Source organism: Anser cygnoides, chromosome 8 (assembly GCF_040182565.1).
Source record: "Anser cygnoides isolate HZ-2024a breed goose chromosome 8, Taihu_goose_T2T_genome, whole genome shotgun sequence".
Lineage (NCBI taxonomy): Eukaryota > Metazoa > Chordata > Aves > Anseriformes > Anatidae > Anser > Anser cygnoides.
Window position 1 is genome coordinate 21,043,730 of NC_089880.1, and position 20,479 is coordinate 21,064,208.

The window sequence follows — 20,479 nt, forward strand, 5'->3', positions numbered from 1 at the left end:
ATATTTTATTGCTAGGTTGAAGGTTTTCATTTTCAGATTCATCCAACTGTAAAATAACTATACATTCGCAAAAAAAAAAAAAAAATCAAAAACAATGTACTTAATTTGTTCATGGTCAGCTTTGGTTAAACCTTAGTGGATTATTCATAAAAGCCTAGAATTGGATCCTGCTATTACAGTAAGATAGGCAAAAAACTGTTGGAGACACAGTCTTTTGTATCCTAGACAAAGGCAACAAACCTTTTGTCCATCAGACCAGGCTCTTTTGATTCACTAATTTTAAATGACACAGTGACTCTCAGGAAAGCTCAGTCATTGTGCCCTGGAGAAAGGATCTGCAGTATGAGAGGAAAGGATAAAACCGTTAATATCAGACTCCTCCTGGAAGCGAAATGCCTGCTCCCCAGTACGACCAACAAAAAAGAAAAAATAACTTGTACAATTCCAACCCCACTGAAGTCAATGGTTAAACTCAACAGATCCAGGCTTTTACTCAGCACGTTTAAATGAGTTATTAAATGAACTTTAGTTGTCCCTAAAAATAAATGCACTGTGTGGATCTAAGCGTAGCTGATGAATAAGAAACCTCGGGAATCCAGCATATACGATAGAGCTAAAACCAGAGACAGCACAGAAGGTTGCAGGAGAGTAGCTATTAGTGGCCAGTCTGTATGTTGAATCTCAAGGTCTCTCATGCCATCTACAGGCTTTTTTGTTTACTAGCAGCAGTTTAAATCTTTCTTCTCCAGGTTTATTTATAGGTCTGATACATTCCAGGCAGTTTTATATAAATTCTAATCAAGGTTTGAGGTGGTGTTTTTTTCCCCACTAACCTCCACACTTGATTACTATGTGTTTTTTTTCCTGTGAGTACATTACAATTCTGTACCTTTCTGAGCATCATTTCACATTGTCTCTGGAGGAAAAAGACATTGCCTAAGACATTCTCATTTCTGTTATTGCTGGATAGGCAGTAATTATATTGCAAGCAGGGCTGGGAGAACAGTTTACTAGAAAATCCAAAGATGTTCAAAAAGAGTACTTATGGTCCTTCTTCAACCAGTCTGAAAGGCTGTTATTTTGGTACCTCAAAATGCTTTAATGCACGAAAAACCACCTGGTTTTCCTGCTTTTTCCCTTGCAGTTCACTTAGCTGTAATTCACATTGAGCACTTATATGTCCTAATATTATTAAGTTTATTTTCAGATGGATTTGGGGAAGCAGGAATTATATACACACATAGATAGATCTGATCACAGCACTTCCCTTCATTATCCGTAGCCTGTTTCTTCCACCACCTCAGTTTTCTTTTCCCATTTATCATTGCACACTGGTCTGTTCAGCTTCTCTAAGGAGGACAAATGTGGGCATCCCAGCATTCCTTCACCAAACCTGCAGGAACAACCCCTGAGCCAGGGGGAAGAAGGCAGCTCTGTATCTGTGCACCCAGACGGGAAGCTATTCAGGCAGCTTTAAAATTCAGATTGTATGCTATGTTAAAACATCAGCTTGTGGAAGCTTTCAGAGTTCTACAGACTTTCTCTCTCTTTTCTCACTGTTTTCCTTCTCTGTTACCTTTCACTCATCTATGACTACAAACCAGGCAAGGGACATGTGTGACACAGTCATTGTAAAGTGAGGTTTTAATGTTAGGGAAAGGATGGAGTTCAGAGCCCATAAGGAGCCTGAACATCCAAAACCTCTGCAGATTACCCTGGACTACTCCAATTGCCATCTGTATAATCAAGGCTACATGAAACCAAAATTCTTCACAGTAGCAGCTAACTGGGACTCATCAGGATATGTGTAAGTCAACTTCGGTCCTGTTATTAGATAGCCATGCTCTCTACTGTATTTGGCTTTGCCTTAATGCAGATTGTGATACTTTGAAGAAAGAATAATCAGACAGCATGAAGCCCTGAGTCCTGCATGAACTCTGCAAGGGTTACCATAACAAACACAATGCTAAATTAGGGTGCTGAAATAATGACCCATGAGCTTTTGCCACATCCTTGTTTTATCTCAAGCTTCAGAAACTTCTGTTCTGAAGCTTCAGAGCACTTTCATGACTCCTAAAATCTTCTGGGTAATGAAATGAATTTCAAAATATAGTAAGTGGTGAGAAATGCATGAAATGTTGTGACTAGCACCTCTCAAACTGATCTTTTTTTTTTTTCGCAAATTATTTTGTCCATATATCATCTTAATCTTTGCAAGTCGAAGTAACCCAGTGTTATTTACAGACATTACATAAAGCAATGTTTAAGTGCCTTGTTTAGCAACAGTCATATCTGTCTCTTATGTGGCTGAAAATTTACTCTAGCAAGAGACGCTTTGATGCTTTGTTTTCTCACCAGCTGATAAAAAGATAATTACATCAAAAGGAACACAAAGAAGAAATTGAGCTGAATAAGCTAACACTAGAATTCAACTTAGATTCCTGCTTACATGATCCAAACAAAACTATTAATGTTTAAAATACGTTCATGACCATGAGACTTTGGAGATGATATACATATTAGATTCACTATGGGCATAAGAGATTGATGCAAACTCAGGCTAGGGCTGGAACAAGCAGTAAAATGCTTACTTTACCATGACACTAACCTCTCTATATTACTTTAGACTCATTGCAGATACCTTGATATCTCTGAATGCTGTTTCACCGTTAAACTCTGTAATGCAGCTGTACCACTTCCATTTGATCCTAATCTGGACATCCCTATAGCATGCTACATAGTGCTCTAATTGTCTCTTATGATTACTTGTATCACACGATCTAACTTTCATTTGTCTGAACTGGTGTTCAATCTAGGTCTCACATCTCAGGTGACTGTTCAACCCATTCAATCCTTGTAAGAAAATAGGTGGAAACCACTGTTGTATCACTGACTGAGTGTAACACAGATACTGTGTTTTTGTAGGTCTCACTGACACAGATTAAAGGTGCTGAGGGAAGACATCTAGTGTGAGTCTCCTCATCTGTCCTGCGTGAGACAGGGCTAAGCCCTGTGGCTATTCCAACACTTCTGAGCAGATGCAAGGATGCTCTTTAGGGTGCTGGAGAGCTGCACAAGTTGTGAAAATTAGACACTTACAGGCCTTGCTACTTACAGGTACAGGAGAAAGTATTTAGGATTTCAGTCTAACCACCCACATTGCATACAGTTTTTTTTTATTTTCCTTTGTGAAGCTGGGCATCAGTCAATGCTAGTTCTTCACATTGGAAAATTCTGATGCGACCAAACTGAAAGGCTCTGGAGGAATTAATTGGTGACCTTGCCTGACAGACCAAAATAAATCTGGCAGGCAGGTTGCCCCCTTTGCCAAGTCCTTAGATCCCCAGCTGCAACTGTACGGATTACATAGCTCCCAGGGCCAGGTAAGGATGCCAACTCCTATCCAGCTAAGAGCCAGCTCCTGCACGCTGCCTCCTGCCTTCAGCTTGGCTCTGCAGGCTCCTAAGCATGCCCAGGGCCAGCTGGTTAGCACCAGGCAGACAGGGAACCTGGCACTCTCTCCACCTTTTGGCCAGCTGGTGGATCGACAAAATGGATTGCTCCACTCATGAGAAATGCTGGGATGCTGATGTCCCCCTCCTGCGCAGAAGGAGAGGCAGCATGACGAGCCCGAACCCCTGGGACAGAGTTCCCCTGTGCAGAGAGCAGGAGTTGTTCTCTGTCTCAGCCTCTTCACTTGTGCTGGGGACCAAGGGTGAAATGTTATGGGGCTGCTTCATCTGTATTTGTGAAGGAATCTGAAGCCCAAAGTACTATTTCTTATATAATTCTGCATCACATCACATCTATCTCATTACAGGTAGGCACTGAATAGATGAATCAGTTTAGCCACCAGTGGAGGCAAAACTCAGTGTTTTGTGGGATATTCAGTCCTACTAAACCTGCACCTTTACATGAATAAACACCTAGAGAGAAAATCCTGGCCTAGCCAGTACTGATTTATATGGTTTCTCATCTCTTTTAAAAATTCTACCACCAATTCTAAGGCTAAATCTTTTATGGTGCAAAGGTTTAAATGTCACCTTCACTCACTCATGCTACACATTTTCAGCACTCCAGTGGAGTGGTTGAAATGTGAACATTTTTGTTCCTCTTGAATTCCCTGCCTTACCATTAGTATCCTTTTGGACAACATTCAGAGAAACTCCTTGCTTAAAAGCCCCATTTTAAGATTTTATTTGTGATTAATATATAAATGCAACTGATCCATTTTGAGATCAATTGACCAGGACAGTATGACTGAACTGCCACATCTATGTTGGCAATAAAAATATTTTGTTGTAATTGTGTCCACCCCTCTGCCACTGTTCCAGTCAGCAAGTCCTCCTTTAACTGCAGCTCTGCATCAAGCACTACTAGCTGCAAACGTAGCTGTGTTTAGCCAAGGTACCAAAACTCATATTTTAGCTCTGGAAAACCTTCATCCAGTAAGGCTGTCATTATGTTTCCACCATTCTACAAGCACTTTATCCTAAGGTAATTGAGATGGTTAAAAAAAAAAAAAAACGAAACAAGAAAAGAAAGGAAAAAAAATACTACTTTTTTAAAACTAACTGCTACAAGTGTTTGGAATGGGTTTGGGTGTGTTTGGAATACAGATGAAGTGGGATCACCACCAGTCAGCTCCCTCAGGAAGATACCTGATAATTTCCCCATTACATCATTCTTGAATTTCATTCTTTTCCTCAATATTTGCATTAACACCACTGAACTCATTGTTCAAAAAAAAAAAAAAAAAACTGTAAAAAATAATGTTTCTTCTGCTGCAGAAATGTTGGTAGATCATTTAAAACAGCGTATGAGAAACAAAATATGTAGCATAGTCTGCCATATTAATCCAATGACTCAAGTCTGAAAACTGCAATAATTTCTCTGAATGACAGACTGAGAGGTTGCTTACTTGGTTATCACATAGCAATTTCACAGCTACTGGGTTTCATTACCCCCTTCCCTTCCCAAAAGATTCTCTTCATATGAAAAGACCTTTCACTTTTAGTCCTACTTTAAGTTCTTCTCTTTGCCTGAGTTCTTGAACATTCTATTTGTAGGACTTCTTGTTACCCAGAAGACAGGTTCATAATGAAAGGGCTACATAATCAAGTGTGTTTCAACTAGCTGAACATATTCCTACAGCAAAACCCCAGGAAACTGAATTGCAGCCTCCCCCCCCCAACTCTTACCAACTGCCATTGGCCTTACCTTCCAGATAAGACACTTGGTGGTCTCCTCTCTCCTCCTCCTTGGTGCAGCACGGAAAGCGGGCTTATTCACACTTTGCTCTGACCTCTACGTGAGAAAAAGTCTTCCCTGTACATTTATAGGCTCACAGTAAAGGCTGATAAATAAACTGAACCATGAATTAAACAAGAGTAAAAATGAAATCCATTAGCTATGCTCTCTGCAGAGCACCCTTCTTGCACTGGCTCCTGGGGGTCCATAGTTAGCAAACTCCGTACCACTAGAGGGCAAACTTGACCAAGACATTTTAAAAAAGAAATTTCTGTACATTAATATAGAATCGATTTCAATTATGGCTTATTGTGTGAGAAGACTTTTTTTCTACCTGTACCTTTACAGAAGATATAGTAATGGTATCACAAACCTTGCATTTGACACACAAAGTATTCACAGTTGCACCTGTGCCAAAACACATTGTCACTTCATTACGTGTGGCCCTAAATATTTTATAAATATGTAAGTTAAACCTTCCTCTCAGATAATCAAATAAGATCTGGCATACACCTTGATAAGAGTCAAACCACATAAAAACAAACTAGATATATGATTTTGAAATATATATTTATAGTAACCCATCATAATATTTCCAGAAAATTGTTGGGGATCTCCTATTAAAGAAGTGATAAAATGAAAAATCTACACTGTTTCTATAAGTCACTAGCCTGGTTTTCATCTCATTCTGAGTGAGCACCTTGGCAGTTCAAGCCTGGTTCAATAGCTCTTTACAATGGTTTCAGAGTCTGTTTCTGGAGCTAGTTGTTATCACATAATATGGGCAGTTAGCTATTCAACATTAGGATACAGGAGGTAGGTTTTAGTGCAATAAAATGAAAGGAAGAAAGTAAAAAACATACAAAATGCATAGAGAATAACTCAAGATGTAATTCACACTACTAAGAAGATTTTTTTTTTTAAATATAATTTCTTGAAAGGTTTGTGCAGGTGATTCGCCTAATGGAAAGAAATTACAGTTTTGGAAAGATCCTGCTGCCTTTTAAACTGCAGAATTGGTATCAAAGCTCAGAAGTGGGTGAGTCTGTTCTCCCTTTATGTGTAAGCAAGGCAATATTTTTCATCAAAGGGAGGTCCAGCATCACAACTACAATGAGATGCAATTCCACAGATGTCTCAGGAGTTGCATCTGCTTGCAGTGGCAGTAAATGTGACCCCCCAGTGTCAGGATTTTATAAAGATTAGGCCAGCAAGCACGTAAAATACCAAGAGCTACAGGAAATTTTCAGCATTTTCCTTCAGCTCCTCAGAAGGGAAGTTGTCAAAGTAGCTGTCTGCTAAACATATCATCTGCCTTACTATAGAAAGAAGGATGTCAACACTGCATGTCAAATCCAACCCTGAGATGTATTTTTTAATGGGCAGGATCTGACTTAGACAGATCCCAAATCTCTCTGCAATTACCTGCATCTGTAGGAAAGGCACAAAAGGATTTATCTTAAAGAGCTCTCAAACTATTTTCCAGCCTGCTTTTTGTGACAGAAGCAAAGTAAAAATCTTAGGAAAATATTTTCAGAGGCATTGTTTGAGGACATCACAAGTTTTAGTTGCTCCCATGCCTTCACACCAGCAATAGTGCCACTCAGGGGCAAGAGGGGTGAAGACTTCGGCCAAAGATAGTTTGCCCTCAGCCACCACCTCTCCTGGAGGTCTGGCCACCCCTCTCCTGTGAGCTCTAGCCCTCTGTCAGTGCTCACATGGCATGACACAAGATGGTTTTCCAGAAAGAGACTATTCAGTAGAATAACCACCGGAACTATTCCTCTATTACTATAGCCTTCACAAAAAGTGTTTGGGATGATCCAGTGTGAACTGAAATAAATGCTTATCCTTAAGCCAGGGCCCCTTCAAACATATGCTGGGAAGAAGGCAGGGGGAGCTGCACAGAAATACAAGTACATTAATACATAAAGCTGTACATTTTCAAGGAATTTCATTTTCACCAGAGTAACCTGTCAAACATGTAGCACGTCCCCCAGCATGTACATCAAGGGATCTGCAAGGGATCTGGGAACAGACACTGCTTACGGAAGCCAATGCTCACATTTGCAAAAGTGGCAATTAAATTAATTCATACCAACATGGACTATCACCTTTCCCTGTTGGTCTTCCTACTCAACAAATATTCCAAACACAAGCAATAATGTGACCTAAAGCCTAAACTATGAGATAAGAAGTGCTCTAGCTTCCAGGCATCCTTCCTGCAAGCAAAGGGAAATCACACCAGCCAGGTGTGATAGTCATCATGTTTCATAGCTGGTTTCTCAGGTTCATTTTTCACATCCCACTGCAGATGGTCACTTCAGAGCTGTATCCAGCCCATATAGCTAATTAATTACACTGTATTATCCCAAGAGCTGGTCTACACATGGAAATCAACAATGATGACAGTTCAGAATTATGACATCTGATCCTTCACAGCCTTTGTCTCATTTTTACACTTGAACAACAAGAAACATACAAAGCCCTAATGTGGCTATTTACAAAAACATTGTGAATGCTTACTGAGAAAAAAAATAAATAAAAGCAGAACCAAGGCTTTATGGCTAAAGGATATATTAGCATTTAAAACTGATCTGTATTCTCTCTTAAACTGGGTTCACTGACTATATAATAAATGGGCTTAGGTGGTCCAGGGAAGTAAAACTCACAATAGGTTTTGCAAGTGTCTATGAATTCTTAGAAGACAACCACCAAGGAACTGTCCGTATTAAAACCAGAAGTGTGCAAGTAGGAAGGGATGGGATGGCACATCAGTCGCTTAGCCAGCACACGCTGTTCCTTCCTGTCTTCTCCCCTCCCTTCTTAGACACTGAAATCGTTAAGAGATGTGTATAATTTCAGCACGTTTCAAAATTTTAGAAGGGGGAAAAAAGACTTTGAATTGTCAGATTATGCTGGAAGGGGCCACAAGTATGGCAGAAATAGAGTACCACTGCTTCCCAGCTGACGTGCTCATGTATGTGACCTGAGCACCTTCCTAAAAAGAATTTTTCCTTCATTTTAGAGGAAAGGATACTCTGGCGCCAAACAAATGGGCAGCTTTCTAGGAACAGTTCCCCAGACCACCTTCCTGCGATTGCTTCTGATTGAAGACAGTACAAGAATTCTGTTTTGCACAAAGGCATTAGGCAGAAAAGCTTTAATTATTAAAAGAGTGTGAATTAAGCAGATACTGTGCTGCACCTACAGAGCCTTGGTGAGAAGGAGATCTGTAAACAGAATTATTATTTCATCAACACAGTAGACTCCTCACTTAATGGCTCACTAACTGGGCCAGAGATGAGATTCGATGCGAAGAAATCAATGACTCAAAGCAAGAGATTCAGCAAATATGAAACACCTAGTGCTTAGCTCTTAGGATTGCATATTGTCTCCTATGGAAGTGACTCATATCATGCAGGGAGAAAATAACACTCCTGCTGCTGCGTCCAACTGTAGCCATAGGAGATAACACTGAACTGGTGCTTGCTAGCACTAGACTCCCATACTTTAGGGGTATTTTATTTGATTTTTGGTGTTCTCCTTCTGTGCTGTAGCTGCTAAATAAATAAGCATTTCTACTTCATTTTTCTAAAGTGATCTTAGTGCCTTGGCTTTTTTTTTTTTTTCCAGTGAAGGTGGGGGGTGTGGGGTAGTAGTAATTCATGACATTAAAGTCAGTGTTTCTTACTAGTGGTAGCCTTATTTTGGTGTCTACCATATGTATGCATACATCACTCAGGATGCTGTTTCTGTACTGCAGAGCAGAAGCCCCAAAAAGCATCCTGCAAAATTAAATGGTGAGAATAATGCAGTCCTTCACGATTCCTCTCTGTTCTAACCATTATAACAACTTGAGAGAGCAGAAAAGACATTCCAACATGTGGCTATAGGTGCATGACTCTTCTTCAGCCAGCTGGCCAGAGGGTAAATGGCAAGAGAAATAGGTGTCTATCTTTCCTCCCTAGGAGTGAGCATGATTCATGGAGGAAGAATATTTTCCTACTCACCAGCATGCTGAGGCTTTACTGTGAAATTACCTCTTTAGTTTTCCTCTTCCCTTCAGTGTTAATTCAGGGATATAAAACTCAACGCTCTGGATCACTTTTTACTGAAGCAATTTCAGCTTCTCTTCTGGATTTTCAGGGTAAAACTCAGCATTACATTCAACAAATCCTCAGGCAAAACAGTGAACCTGATTCTGCAGAGAAACATTCTTGGCGTGGTCAGGAGTATCTGCACAAAGAGGGAGGTGGGTTAAACTGCAGAGGAAATCCTTCATCAATAGTGTCAAAGGACTGTACTAAACTAAATCTCTGAAGGGAGGATGGATTAATAATCCAAATAATCCATTTACAGGGAGAAAGGTGAGATAACAGAGCGAACACCCAATAAAATTAACAATCAGGATCACCACAGCTTCAGTTCTGTATTCATCCCTACCAGTGGAGAGCCATGCTTGACCAGAATCTCTTCCCTTCCTGTGGTACTTTATATACTTTTAGCTACAGGAGGAACAACCTATCAGAATTTCTGTCAGTCAGTCAAGTCGTTCAGAAAATGTTGTTGCTTCTAGCTTGTTTATTTTTTTCCTAACAACATGCATCTTTACCAAATAGGGCAGCTAAGAGTTAATGTGATAGAAAACAAATTACAAATGGCACAGAACAGTGTTGAAAACAGACTGTCACCTTTCATATGTTTTTGAGAATAACCTGTCTTTCTGACACAACTTTATGGCTGCTTTCTGTTGGGGGGAATAATACAATGCAGAAATACACTGTTGGAAAATGGCAGATTCCAATGCCTTTCTCAAAAAAAAAAAAAAAATTTCCACAAATAATTGCACCAAATTCAACAAGAGCATATGATGGACAGGAATACATAAAGAACCACAGCATTTCTATATGAAACAGATGTTCCATGAACTGGCCATGATGAATTTTGACTATATGACTGCATCTGTATTTTGGAAACAATTAGCCAGAAGCAATTATTTATTTTATCAGCTCTTTAGGGGGTTCTCATGTAATCATAGAACTTGCAGAGCTGAAAAAGGAGGATTTTCCTGCTTCAGTTGGACCAAGAAATAAAATGCAAATCAATGATAGCGAGTTTAAATAAAATTTGTACGATCTGATTTCATCCATCATTTTCTTTCTTTCTTGTTAAGATAAAAATATTACATGCTCTCAAACACTCGGGAGATCTCAAAATATATTTAGTAGTCACACCAGTATACTGGAATCAGGAGAATGCAAATAAATCCCATCCTTCATTGCCTCATGCTTTCCACTCCTCTAATTTGCAGTGGTAAATTTGAAATCTGAATAGTCTCATTTTTCAGAAAGCACTGAGCACTCCCCAGTGTCTTCTGCAGCCACTGGAACATGCAGCTGTGACATTCAACACCTATGTAAATCTGGGTTGAGTTATCTGTAGTGAGACAACTAATGCAGCTGAGAAAAAGAGTTGCTTTGCCCTCTCACAAGGGAATAAAATCTCTGTAGTGGTCTGCTGGTGCTGTTAGAGGTAACTGAACAATATTACAATAATGTAAGCAGCCTTAGGAATAGGCTAAAAGTCATTAGGAGGTTGGTTTTCAGAGTATATCAGGAGATGATATATGGCACCATCATGCATTCAGGAAATCACATTCAGGTTTTATAAACCACAAATGCAAATAAGGCCTGGCAAGCTTTATGATGTGAACACATGAATAGATTTAGCATATGTAAGCCACTGTGTAGCTCAACTGGAGAATTAATGTTGTCCAGAAGAGATGCCAATGTAGTAAGAAGTTTTGGAGCAAAGTGGTGTGAGCACAGCCTGGGACATTAATGTCAAATTTTCTAATCTCACATATCTGAAACAAGAACCAAGAAACATCTTATAGAAATGTCTCACCCATGCTATTGAAAATAGACATAATTTTGCAGGATATCTATAGCTGCACAAAAGAACCTGCTGTTGCTTGTTATTAAGTTATCTGGCTGCTTAGATATGGGCTACAGTCCCTGGATGGTTGCTTTGAGCACACCCAGTTTGGAAACAATAAGCATCACTTTTCAGGAAACTAGCAAGGTTCAGACGTTAACTGTTCAAGTATGCATTAAAAGAATATTTTGTTTCAGAGTTGAACTCAAACCACCCATTTGTGCTTTAAATAATCACCTCTTTTCTCCTATTCTTTCACAAGCAGCTTTGGAGCACACAAGCAGACTGGGGATCTGGTCGCACTCTCCCCATTGAAACAGTTACCAGACATCTGTGCTGAATTCCGATTCACCGGGTACTGCATGCTGCCAGACTTGTGCCCTCAAACCACTCCAGCATGGCTTCTGCTTTCACTCCTCTCTCGTTTTCTGGCACAAAACCTTTTACAGGAATGGGGCTCTGGGGCCCAGGTGTTGTAGGTACACAGGACAGGCAAATATCTGAAATACACCTCATCCTGAATGCCAGGCATGAATGCGCTGCCTCACAGCTCAGAGGGTAATGAAAACTGAAGACACAAAGGGATTTTGCACTAGATTTCTGAAAAATCCAAGCCGAGCTGACAAGCTAAGCACTTCTCTATCAACAAAGACTGTTCGGGATTTACAAACTAGCTGTCCCTCTTGAAGAGTCTGATTTATTTGGTGTGCTTTGAGCAACTTTAATGCAAGTTGCTCAAAGCACACCAAAGCCAAGTTTTTATTCACAGCCATGGCACTTTGCATATTACCCAAGTAGTGAATTTGCTTAGAAAGTTGTAGACCTGGATTCCAGGCTTTTCCCTGATGAGGAGGGCTCAAACTGCAGCTCCCACCTCCCATGGGAGAATGCAGGAGAGATGGGGCCAGGCAGAGGCTACAAGAAGCACAACCCTGGATCTGACTGGAAGAGACATGGGATGCAGTTTCTGCTCGCTGACGTGTTCAAACATCTAGCATTAGATAGCATATGTATTTTTTATATATGAGAAAGCCAGAAATAATCAAGGACAGAGACTGGGACTAGGTATACATTGCTCTTGGCCAAACTCCATAACCATTAGCTTAGACAATGATGCCAGTCCTCTTGGCAGACCTTATTTGCAATGTGCTGATACAATTACATTTCAGGGCTGCAGCAGCTTGAATGCCACTAGGTACGTGCGTCTATACCACCTCTCCACAGCACAGCTCAGACACTTTTCTCTTCTATTGAAGCCACTATTTCTCTTCTTTTCTCTTCTATTGAAGCCACTCAGTACAAACTATCTTACAGCTCCCTGCTGTAATATTACGGATTGTTACCTATAACTTAAGTAACTATTGCTTCACTATTATTATGCATTTCTAAACTGGAACTGTATATATCCTTGATATCCATGGCACTATCCCCACCTGGAGCAGGAATCCTTCCCTTTTAATTCCAAGGATGTTCCATGATTACAGCAAGCATCCATTTAGCAGGAAAACCACCCCTCTGTTTCAAGTAATTACACTGTAGAAAAAGAAAAATAAAACTAAGAATCCCCAACCCAGGAATGAATACCCCATTGCCATAAGGATTTTTGAGCAAAGATGATTTGACAAGGAATAGTAAAATGTTATGATTCATCTGCCCATGTCTTTATTAACACACCTCACCCTCCTTATGATGTGGTGAGATTGGCTAGACGGCTGGATTTCCAGGTCAGCACCCTAAGGATCAGGGAGCATGCAAGAGGCAGCAAGTCATTGCCTCATCCCTTTGGGCTGGATGGGAACTTCGGAGCACAAAGCCCTCCAACTACAGCAAAGGCCTAAGGACCCACAAGGCTTGTTGAAGTGGCTCGGAGCATAGTAGCTTTTATGAATCCCATCCTTGAGCATCTGGAAACAATTTAGGAAACACAAGGTATTGATTCTATGGGATATCAGGGCACACAAGAGTTAGATACCTGAACACCAAACATTAAACATCGTACATCTCATTAGGGACTTAGCCCTCAGTTTTTCTCTGCACAGTCTCCTATCTTACTGAATCACTTTGAGCACAGGTGCATTTAAATCATCAAGGCACTTGGATTTTATAGGGATGAAGAAGCACCTAAAACTCAAGTATCAAAGACAACTAGATGATCTCCTTGGAGAACATGAATCTGTTTTAGCTAGTTCTCAAGATGAGAAACTTGCACAACAATAGTCATGAGTTGTTATTTCAAGGGTTAACCACCATGCAATTTGTACTAGTGGAAATTTCAGACACTTACAAATAGAAAGGAGATAGAGTAGTGCAACACTAAACGTAGGTAACCACAGTTTCCACAATAAATACCTTTTTTTTTTTTAAACATTAGTCTGTCTTTGATTCACAGTCCACAAAAGTCAGATCATTTCCAAACAAGTCTGCTACATTGAATGTGCAGTTTCTAAAAATTGCTGTTATGGCTACATTACTATTGTGCAGCTACTGTTGTTTGCACACCAAATTAGAGATCCATTTCCAAAATCAGGGTCAAATTTACAAACTCACATACAGAGCATTGTATCTTATTGTAACAGGATTTTTTTCTTCCCACTCTCCTGTTTAAAGTAAAGTGAAAATCCATTTTATCTTCAGCAAACCTGAAATATAATTTTAACTAATAAAACCCCCATAAACATAGCCACTTTCATTATGTATGACTGCAACTGTCATACATAGATAATAACACTTGGCATGACTGGCAGCAGCAAGGTAACCATGGACACTGTTCTTATGAAGAAGAGATAAATTACTTCCCAGTAATTTGGAGATGCTTCCTCTCAAAGGGGAAAGTGAAATATATATATATATATATATATATATATATATTTACAGATACATTCCCTTGTCCAGTGTCATAGTAGTCATAGTAGTAACATTAATGTTGTTATAGTTTAACAGTGGTGCTTGGAAACACCAGTCTGATGTCAGGGCTGCTGAGGTCAGAGCACTACCTGAACAGAAACAGTGGTTCTTGTCATCATAGCCCAGATTTGCAACAACAGCAACAAAAGTCAAACAAGTAGGAGAAATTTCGTTTTAACCTATTTTTCAGATAAAACAAGAGAGGCACAAGATGGCAAATCTTTAACTAGGATAAATCAGTATAGCCTCATGGACTTTCTGTCTCTGGCTTGACTCTTTCTGTGTATCTACTAAGCACAGTAAGGGTCATCAAAAAGCATTGGACAAGTCAGTCCTGCACAAGCTAAAGTACATTCATGTCCTCACTAATCCTTTGCATTAGATATAAGTTTTGAATACATATTACAAATAAGAGTTTCTATAAAGAGTGATCATAGAGCAGAATATTTTATTGACATTTTGATTGTCTATAAAAACCTTACAACGAGTTCTGGAATTCCAGCAAATTGCATCCCTTACAGAACAAATCAGTTTTATCTGTACATTTTCCTAGCCAGATTGCTTTCTGTTCTCTTTGCATGGGTGTCGTAAACTGGTATTTGAGTTGACCCAACTCAAACCAGCTGTTGTTTTTCTTGTTTAAATTATTTTTCTTTCACGCCCTGCTTATGCCCTGTGCGTTTCTCCATACTGACAGCTTTGCCAGAATAAATCTTCGCTGTTCAGCCAAATGTGAAAAGAGCCTGCAAAAAAAGGCTAGCATCCTTTTCTGGTTAGGCATGCCTAGCCTAGACTGCAAAGCCCTGACTAGTGTGTCAGACTGTTTTCACATCTCTAATTCTTTGTTACCAAAAGGTATCTTTGAATTATTAGGTTATATACTTGTAAATAACAATTATATGTGTGTGTATATATATATATATATATATATACACACTGATGCTACAAAACAAACCTGTATGTGGCACTATGTATATACTTTTCCTTAAATGTGTACAGCATCATCTAGTCTCAGGCCCAGACAATTTAAAGGAATCTCCAAGATTTTCTGGCTTACCCACATCTGGACAAATTAAAAATGATACAAAAGTTCCAAAAGTCAATAAACCCGTGGCTCGCTGTGGTCCACAGAGCACTTCCTAGCACTTGTTTTGAAGTGGTATCTCTTGTAGTGGTGCGTGGTGAGAGTTGCAATTTGTGCTTACGCCTGGAAATGAAGATCTGTGGAAGAGTTATGATCTCTACTGCCAAGAGAATGTTTTAATTTCTGGCATTACAGTCTCTTGAAAGTTCCTAACCTAGCCTGAAGATGGAGAGAGAGGGCTATGGTTGATGCACGCTTGCTGGTGTTCCCTAGAGTGCCTGAACTTCATGCAAAACTCAGCACTACAGTTTTCACAGATAAAGCAGGATGCAGACTGATAGTGTGGTCTGGCATATGCATAACTGAACAAATATGCCTAAAGACACATTTTAGTCTTAGCCATACAGCTGTAACTTGGGAATACGTTTTTGAACCTCTGTGTATGTTGACTGGGATGATGCTAGACATGGAACTTCTTAAAGAATATGAACTTCTAAGTCTTGATGCCATTGAATGAAGAAATTGACAAAACAAAGCTATATTCTTCTGCCAAGTGACGTCACCCCACTGTTTTTATAGCCCTGAAAGTCTGCTCAGTATTTCTGAGACTTCTGTCATTTCTAAAGCCAGAGTCAGGTGGCTGAGACACGCATATTAAAATAAGCACCTAACTTTATTTCCCCTTTTCTGATCACTTATAGTTTTGATCACGAATATTGATCCAACAAAGCAATCATCAGAAAAAAGGAAAGAGATTTTTAAAAAACCATTGTAAAGGATTTATATACTAAACCTTCAAATGATTTTTTTTTCAAAAGAACTAAGTGATTAAACAAGTATTTATGTTGAGAGAGATAATAAGCTATAAGTATCAGTGCAAGTATTTTTATCCAAAAAAAATATATATATATACATATAAGGAATGATTACACTGTAGGTAAGAGAAAAAAAAATTGAACTCAATGTGTTTACAGGCAAAGCCCATAGATAAGTAAAAAGCCCTGCTTGTTGAACTTTTTTTTTTTTTGTTCTACTCAGAGAAAAAAAAATACTGGAAAGCACTGCTCTGAACGGAGAACTTAAGGCTTCCCTGAAGTTAACAGAAGTTCTCCTGCTGGAATCAGAAATTCATCTTGCAAACACCAAGATGACTGCATCTTCAGTCAGTCCAGTATTTTGTTACCATTTCACTATATGCATAGGCTTCACAAACACAAGAGGATGACTATGCTTATGTGCTTCTTCTACTATCACAGTTATTGCATAGCTTTGGCTCTGTAAAGATGAATGTTATTTGTCCAGACATTTTGTAATAAAGCATGTGACATAATAAATCATCTCAGATTATATAAGAAAACATTAAATTACATCATAAAGAACATCTGATAAGAAGAAACATCTGGTTTCTTCTTACTGATATTTCTCAGTATACACAGAATGCAGATACTTCCTTTATGTTTTAATTAACACCTCACTACAAGTACCTGTGTAAGCATAGGTAAGCATAATACCTCAAAAGTCAAGAGGCCCTCGGGAGGATGGCGAGAGAAACCCCATCCATTCAGACCCCATCTCCCTTGCCAAATAGGACGGTACCTGGACAGTAACTTGTTTGATATGGGCAAATCAGCAAATGGGCAAATTAAACACTGACGTGACATTGAAATCTGCTCTGAGCTCTTTATGTTTTGCTACCTTTGTGTGCTCATTAGCAAGTGCATCCTTGTCCTTGTCCTCTGCCAGAGCTTTGTTCCCATAAAAAAAACAACTCCTGCTGTAACAGGGCTCAGGAAACAGAGATCACACTCCTTTGTCTTCGAAAACTAATGTTCAAAGTGAAAAATAACAGGAAAGCCAGAAGTAGCAAAAGAAAAACAACACTTCGTGCAAATGCAGTCTGTGGAATTCACTGCCACAGGACATCAGTAACTGAAATATTGCTGATAGTTTCACTGCTTACACAACGTGCAAGCAAAAGCTAATCAGAATTCATGTCATGCGATGTAAGATCTCAGAAAATGAACTTTCTGTATTTTCCATATTGTGATGATATGTGCACCACTCTGTGTGAGACAGCTGCTTACCCTGAAGTGCTCTGCAGCGGTTATCTTCTAAAGATGTCACCAGGTTACCACTTTGAATAGGCGCAATTGTTCCTGCTGCTCTGATCCACTGTTCTCCAAAGACACACCATCAATATAGGTTGTAAATTTCAAATGTTTGTTCCTAAATTTTTGCTTTAATTTCCACTAATATGTTTATGCTCCATCCCAGAACTTACCAGCACTTTGTACTGCACAACTTTAATGCTTTGGGTTTTTGGAAATACATTTCAAAGTATATGGAAGTACCATTGCCAATAATACATTATGAAACATTAATGCAACTATCAGTTTACGAATCAGGAAAAAAAGATGTGTTTTTTTTGTTTATTTGTTGTAAGTTTCACTAATTCACTTATATGTACCATTAGAAAGAATAACATCGCTTCCAGCACCTTTTAACAAAATGACTTACAAGTTCATTCTTTTAGTTCTCACTAATTAAAAAAAAAAGGGGGGGGGGGGGTCAAAAATGAGGAAAATGAGGAAAATTATGGTTTACATTTTCTTTATTGTCTTCAAAAGACTTTTGTTTAGGTAATTTTATTCTCTTATACTGAACTTTAAGATGTGGTTGGTTTTCTCTCTCTGCTCCCATATTTTTTTCCCCGGTTCAGATCATATATTTCCTCCTTCTACTTCAAGTTTGCTTTTTCCTAGGTACAGCTTTGTTCAGCAGCAAGTAGGCAGTCATTCTTGTTTCTTTACTCCCTTTACACCACCACCACCACCACCACCCTTCTCAATTATATTCAGTATTTTGCAGATATAAATTAAACACCTTAGGTGAGTTGAGACACTATTCATAAGATCCTTCAGCCCACCCCCACCCCAATAACAATAATCAGAGACAAGGTGTCCTTGTTCTTTCCTTGCTACCAGAACATTCAGGATTGACAACTCTATATGGAATTGCTCAGTTAATCACACATGTTCTGGTGGAAATTATTACCTTTATTACAAAGCCGTGTATAGATAGAACTAAATGCTCATCTTTGCAATAAAGAATGTGCTCTTGTGTAAAATAATTACTCCATTATCAGATGTGCTTTAAGTATTGTGAAGTTGCTAGTCATTTTTTCCTATTCTGTGAAGATTATAAAAAAAGAACTTGAATTTCCAAAGTACAGGATTTAAGACTATCAATTATTTCCTTCATGGGTCCCTCCCCTTCCGAAAGCAAGTAATCTCTTCTGAAGAAGGTGTCATTCTTATGACAACAGAGGGATTGCAATATCACACGTTCAGTGAGAACATTAGACCTGATTCAAAGTCCAAAAAATTCGAAGTACGTGAAAAATATCCTATTAACATCAGTAAGCTGTTCATCAGATCCTCTGAATAAAAGCTTCCCCTCACTTAATGTCCTGCTGATAGCTGTCAGGCCCTCGAAAGTTTTGACATTCTGGTTCTAGTTACACCAGCTCTCACTTTTCTGCTCATCTTTACTAGTTAAGTCTATTCAAGTCCTTCCTTCCTTCAGAAGCATGGTTAGTAAAGCTTAATTTTTGGCTATTTACTTTAGTTTGTTAAAATGATAAGCATCATAGGGACCATGCCTACAGTAATACCAAAACAAAGTCTTATCCCTTTTTTGATACGTAAATTTTTGAAACCAAAGAGTTTTCCCCCATGCCTTGCAATCCATGTGATACTAAAACGTGAAAGAAATGGCTGTTTTGTAATTATTATTTCCTGCAAAAGACAACCATTAAAATGACTTACAACTCTGAATATTATATGTAGCTGAACTCATTTACGCCTTCAGAAACATCAGGAAGTTCTTTGATTCGATAAACACTTTTGAGAACTGATGGGCTAAACAAGACTTCCCTGCCAGGTGTCCTCTTTTATGAAATAAAGCGTCACAGGAGCAAGTCAAGAAAAAAACAAAATTAAGACACTTATGAGCACCAGGTGTACACAGAAGAGAAATGAATATCACAGGCAAGTACACAAAACAGGAAATCCAGGCAGGAAAATGACAGTTAATAACAGACTTTTCAAGTACAGCAGATAAAGGAAAGAAAAAAGAATAACATATGCAAGATATCAGGCACAGTGTCTTACATCCACTCCCCCACAATCCAATCCAACTACTTACACTTTGTTGCATCCAGAACCATCAGAGTAAAGGTTATTGATTTAGAAATGGAAGCTATACTGGAGTCACAGCTGAAAACGGAGCAGCACTGGAAAATACCCCAGTTCCACTGAGTACTGAATATTTATCCCCTAGAAGAAAAAAAAAAAAAAAGGCCCTATTCAAGACTAGCCCCAAACCCACAAACTGTCCATCCTCTTTGCTAAAAGACAACAAACATCAATAATTCAACCTGCACAACCCAAATTTGAAATGCAATAATTCAACCTGCATAACCCAAATTTGAAATATTTTCTCTGCCTTTGCCCAAAAAGAATTAGAATAAGAGATGCACAGTGATTTCCATTAGGGACTAATTTTTGATTTACTACTATCACACATTTCTCAGTAATACTGCTGCAAGCTTCTCCCACAACCCTCACACTCATAGCAGCACCACAGAAATGCCATCAAAGTTAGGGGAAAATAGGTAACAGCAGCTAAACCCAGTAAAGCTAAGCTATAAAAGCAGCAAAAGCTATAGCATTCATCCCCCCATTTCCACTCCTAAAAGAGGTTGTTGACCTTGCCAGTGTGCTGGATTAGTCCACGCTATCATGGCTGGACTGTTCCCTGTTCTTGGTTTCCTGGTGCTAAGCAGAGGTGCAATGCAATATTTTGGCATGGCACTGCAGTCAGCAGGAAACACTTCCGTGTTTTGGAGCTGGAGTTCTTTCTTTTCTGGCCACATTGGCTATAGCATTTTCTGGATGGTCACCATTACTTTGAAGGACACAATGTATTTTCATCCCAGAAGAATGCATTCTGCTCCTCCAGCTCATTAATGCCAATCTCTTCTACAATAAATAAACTCAGTAGCTGGTCTTCACTGGCCTCTCCTGGATGATTTATGTCATCAGCTTGCAATAAGTCATGCTGAAGTTTCCCTGCCCTAGATTCACTCCAACATTGTAACTAGTTTGGTGACTTCTTTCCAGTCTTTCAAATCCATTATTCAGCAACCTGGTGCTGATAGTGCACTTTCAGCCAGGTTGCTTTCATCTTTCATTTTATTAAATGCAAATTGGATTTGAAAATGAAGGCGGACACTGCTGT